This window comes from Cyprinus carpio, chromosome A10 (genome assembly GCF_018340385.1).
Source record: "Cyprinus carpio isolate SPL01 chromosome A10, ASM1834038v1, whole genome shotgun sequence".
Taxonomy (NCBI): Eukaryota; Metazoa; Chordata; class Actinopteri; order Cypriniformes; family Cyprinidae; genus Cyprinus; species Cyprinus carpio.
Genome location: NC_056581.1, coordinates 17,836,191 through 17,842,330, shown reverse-complemented (window position 1 = coordinate 17,842,330; position 6,140 = coordinate 17,836,191).

Sequence of the window (6,140 nt, the reverse complement as noted above, 5' to 3'; positions counted from 1 at the left end):
GTTTTATTTGTTTCTCATCTCTAGACATTGTCCCTATATTTTAATTGTGATGTATTATAAACTAGGTAGAATTAAGTAAAAACAGCCCTTAAATAATAAAACTACATGGTGTGGTCTGTTGATATGTGTGGTTTTGTGAGCGTAGTACAAAAAAAGTTGTTTCTATAACATTAGGCCGACCATATCCGGCATTATTAAAAACATATCGCGGTCACGCCGGTAAGTATATAGCTAATAGTTCATCGATGTGTCCTCAGAATAAAGAAAATCAGTAAGAAACCCACCTCGTTTCCCCACCACGAGCCACGTTTAGCATTATCCCTGCATGAAACTGTGACATCTCTATTTAGATACCTGTATCTGTATAATCTTATTTATTCGTTCATTTATGCGTCCCTCAGTATGTGGGGTGCAATGGGCCAGCAAGTGCAATATTTCGAAACCCTATCTCTTGTATATAGTTGAATGACTGTGTGTGTGTGTGTGTGTGTGTGTGTCCTGTGTGAGTTGAATGACTGTGTGTGTGTGTGTGTGTGTGTGTGTAGAGAGCGTCTCGATGTGCCATGCTGATTTTGCACACTATATTAACCCACGTATGGATGATCGCTCTGCCAAACCTTCTGTGTTAAACTATCTTTGTGCTGACATTAAGACAAAATACTGTGGAGTTACATCGGTGTGTGTGTGTGTATATACTAGTACGGAGAAAAGTAAATGTGTATCTTGTTGCAAGTCATCTCGGTGGTTTTTCTTTGTGTGTTTGTGTGTAAATCTCATTCATTTAGCGCATGCATAGGGCTTTATATCTGCAATCACTCTACTGCACAGGAGTACTCAGTAGTTTTATAATAGCTGCCGCTTCAGGTGCACAGCATGCATAAAAAGATTTATAAATACAAGCTTGAAAGGGAGTGAAAACATCTAAACATACAAAACAGTACATCTACAACATTTGGTTGGATGTCAGATGGTAATGGTTTCTGTACGTCAAAAGATACTATGATTTTACCATGCTACATGTCCAAAAAACATGGTACTTTATTGTTAGACAGTAAACCTCTGTTAGCATTTAAATAATTTATTTTCTTAATTACACACCAGATTTGCATTCACCTCGTAGAGAAACCGTACAATTTCCAAAGTCTCTTCAGAACACTAAAATGTATATTTTATTTTGTCTTTATTGAACTGAGTCTGTAAGCTTCCGTCCCCAAAATATGGTGATTTTATTTGAAATGTTGTGGTTTTATTTGAAAAATTTTATTTTTGCTAATCTAACTTTTGGTTTGTGTGGAAAAAAGTTGTTGGACCTAACTTGTGATATCTGCAGTGATTTCTAATATTTTAGTTGAAGGAATCACTCTATAGCTGGTTACTCTGTATGTGTGGAGTGTGTATGACAAAAGTGTATTACTGAAAAATAAATAAATAAATAAATATTCCTATTGTGTTGATATATCAGTGTTCTTTTGCTTTATTTGTAAAAGTTTTGTTCCTTTTTGCCACAAAACCCGAAAAAAAGTTAGCATTTTAACACTTCCGGTCCCACTTAGGTTTGTGTGATTTCTTGTCATGACGGTGAAGCTTGATGATATATTCACAGAATATTTGATTCCTTGCGACATCTTTATCCCGTTTAAACACAAAAATCATGAATCACTGAAGTTTTCTGATAATCACTGATAATTTCCAGTTGTAGTCAGCACTGAAATCAGTCAAAATGTGGCATCATTTCAAAGGCAATAGTGTTTTTATTTATTTATTTTTATGTATATTATTTTTACGATTTTAGAGTTTTCAGTTTAATCAGTGAATATTTAATCACAATTCAGGCATGTTTTATATGGGCTATATCATACAAGGATATTTTGACAATGATTTTAAAGGATTAGTTCACTTCCTGAATAAAAATTTCCTGATAATTTACTTAACCCTATCTCATCTGAGATGTTAATATCTTTCTTTCTTTCTTCAGTCACAAGGAAACAAAGGTTTTTGAGGAAAACATTCCAGAATTTTTCTCCATATTTGTTAATGGACTTCAATGGGGACCAATGGGCTGAAGGTCCAAATTGCAGTTTCAGTGCAGCTTCAGAGAGCTCTACACAGTGACGGCGCTACACCGAGGCTGGGGGGGTCTATAGCCCCGTCAGAATTTTGAATAGCCCTGGTTTAGCCCCATTTATTTATGAAGTAATAATTTTTACCACAAGCACTTGCTCGACTTAGCGCGTAATGTAATCATGTTGGAAAGGTCATGCATGATGTAGGCGGAAGTACCGACCCTGTGTTTACAAAGTGTGCAAAGAAAGTCAAACGCCCTTTACAAAAAAAAAAAAAAGGTAAACCAACGATGTCAAAAAACTTAGAAAATTAGTTTTTTGCCCTACCTAACCTTTCTGAACCGGAGTAGCTGGGATCGGGTAGAGCCCTTTGAAGCTGCACTGAAACTGCAATTTGGACCTTCAGCCCATTGGTCCCCATTGAAGTCTAATATATGGAGAACAATCCTGGAATTAATTTAATTTCTTAGCAACTGAAGACAGAAAGACATGGACATCTTGGATGAAATGGGATGAGTAAAATATCAGGATTTTTTTTTTTTTTCTGGAAGTGAACTAATTCTTTAATGTTTATTTCTTTGTAACATTGTCTCTGTGATGTTTTGACAGAAATTATTTCCATGGTAAATGTTTATGAGGTGTGTTTTTTTTTTTAGCTATTTATACATGAACGATGGCAGGCATACAATAGTTTTATCTCCACCTTGATGTTCATGCCTAAGTTGTAAAAGTGCGAAAGTTGCCAATATTATCGCCACAACATTACCTTTATCACATAGAGAACATACTTGTATCATACTCGTATGGAAATGTTTTAAGGGTCTTTAATATAGGATATGGATAAATGTCATATTTATTGGTGTATTTAGTGTAAGTATTTATTTATTTAATTTATGTATATTTTTATTTTTTTTTTTTTATTATTATTATTATTATTATTATTATTTTAATTGAACTTCTGAGAATAATACAGCAAGTAATGTACGTGGCACACTATTTAAATGTCTAATGATTTTGTTTGGAAGGACCAGTAATAAATGAGTACATGATTTATTTTTCCCAGCGCATATTAATGAACTGAATAATTTTAGATGAAGAGACAAAAAAAAGCAAGGTTGAATAGGTAAGAGTGGACATAATTTGAAACGTGATAAATCTCAAAAATAATATATGTACTATTGCTTTTTATCAGTCGCTTAGAAACGAATGAATGTGAAGAGTTAATATGCAGCTGTTACTCTGTGTGGCCACCAGGTGGAAGCAGAACTACAGTTTTACTTTAGATTCGACTGAGGGCGCTGCTAGTCTTTTTCAGATAAATGTGCCTTCTGAAGGATATTATTGACTATATTAACTTATATTTTAGATAAATTAAAACTGTCCATTTTATATTCTTAAAAATGCTTTAGCATGACTGATTTCACACATCCTATGGTTCACATGTACATAAAATAGCACGTGGTGAGTCATTTCAAGCTTCAGTTAAAGCAAGGGTGTCAAACTCAATTCCTGGAGGGCCAGAGCCCCGCAGAGTTTTGTCCCAACACACACACACACACCATGTAGTTTTCAAATAAGCCTGAAGGACTTGATTAGTTGAATCAGGTGTGTTTAATTAGGGTAAGGGTTGAATCTAAACTCTTCAGGGCTCCTGGCTCCGGAGCCCAGCCTCATGATGTTGTCGTTCGCTGCGCGTCCATTAGATGGCAGTGACGCACTCAGCCACATCAAGACTTTGGCTTTGACTCATCAGGATATTGAGCAACCAAACCAAATCATGTTCTTCAGCTACCCAAGACATCTCATGCTTCATATCTGCGACCAATACAAACACGCGACACACGTGTGGAATCAACCCATGCTTTTATTTCATTTGTTGCATATAAAATGTTTTTTTTTTTCCTTTCTTGTAGTTTATGGACTTGAAACCGATTGGAGATGGATCTACAGAACCGGCAAAAGACTATAAGAGACTGAAAGAAGTGTTTCAGTTTTTAATCAGCAGAACTTATGAATCAAATGTTAAAAGTATCCCTTTAATGACATTGAAAAAATACCAGTAATAATAATAATAATAGCCACGATTGGCTTTGGTCCAGGGCTGCTAATCTACAGTACGCGTGTCAGAAAGTATGCTTATTTAACATCTGAAACTCTAAGAACTCGTTCAGTTTAGTGCACAAGCACATCTACAAGGCTGGATGAGATGAAGGTAGCAGACGGTACCTGAACGAAGTTAAAGAACAGCATGAAAGTAGAAGATCACAAGCAGCCAAGCACCTCTAGGGCAAACCGAACCGTCCCGGGACTATTGCAGCCACTGTCTTGACAGCAACATTCACTATGTGCCACATTTTTAGACCTACAAATGAATAGTAGTAACCCAAGGCGTCCTAAGCTTTAGCTTTAAATGCAGCGCATAAGATGCCCTGATACCCTGGCAGCAGACATCGTTCTCCGAAACACGTAAAGAGACCAAACAGACACACAAACAGAGAGTTTTTAAGTTAAGGCACAGCCCTGGGGCCAAACGCCAGTGGTGACTCGTCTCAAATGGTTTGGCTTTCCCCAGATCTCCAGAAACACACGTTTGAAGGTGACCGTTTCATTTTTATACAGAATATTATTATTATTATTATTATTATTATCATCATCACTTTTTTGTTTGTTTTTACATTGGATAATATTTATAATAATAAACATTCTCTCAACAAGAGTTTACCAAATACAGCAACTCCATCTGGGATGAAGTTTAGAATCTGTCATCATTTACAACAAACATTACAATATATACAGCAAAAATAAGTAAATTGTTGTATACATTGTTGTAAAAAGTGATATAATGAGAATATAATGAGAAGATAAATATTATGGTTATGTCATGTGGTGTCGTATGGTGTGTAATGGATATAATTTCACAAACTTAAATAACAAAATCAGTTCTACTCGAGCCAGGTTTCAAGTTTCTGTGAGCGTATTATATTAACTACAGATCTGAAAAAGTTTGTTCTATGTACACGAGCAAAAACAGGAGGCCAGTAACTTGCAAGTCCACACGCTCTATGCTACAGGTGATGGTCTACAGTACTGCTTTCAAACAGAAGCCAAACAATAAATTAAAACCATATACAGATATAAATAAGTCCTTATTAAAAGCCACGTGTCACATAGTGCATGTCCGGAGCGGGAGGGAAGTGTGGTGTGAAATGAAAATGTGGATTTTGACGCTGAACTGCATCTAGCCCTAAGAGAAGATCTCTGATCTAATGAAACATGAGGGATGGGGAACATACTGTAGGTGATTGTGAAAGGCATTGTACAACAAATACTCTACGATGCGCAGGACTTCTGACCTACACGCTGATGTGGTTTTTTAGGAGTTTGCATCCTGCAGATGAAAACAGAAAAAGGCAAAAGGAAAGAAAATCAGAGTCTCAAATGCTATGAAATCTCCAGATGTCCTTACAACAGAAGTGCTTCGAATAAATAGTTTGAGGCTGAATGTCGGATACACCCATAACAGGATGTCGCCATTAGAAGAGGTTTAGCTTGACCTGGAGTTATAAAGCCTGAACAGGATGTTTGTGTCAATCTGAACTGCATTAAAACCAAAAAACAAACAACAACAACAAAAAGTTTTTGAACGGTGTTTCAAAAAGGATTAAAGTCAATGATAAAGTTCTTAAAGGCATATGTTTGTTTGGTAACACATTACTTGGTGCCTGTAATATATATGAATATTTTAATACTACATATATTATCCGCATTATTAACACACACACACACACACACACACAATATATATGAATATTTTAATCACAACACATATATATATACCCACACAATACAATATATACATATGTATAAAAATTAGTACATATACACATGCATATATATGTAATTTTAATGTGGTGCCTGTATATTTTAATATATTTGTATTATCTGCATTAATATTAAAGCATAAAGAATATATCTATATATAATATCTATACACATTCATTCTTTTATATATATATATATATATATATAAAACAGGCTTTAAGTGCAGTGTTGCTGAAATAACTGCTCTGACACAAG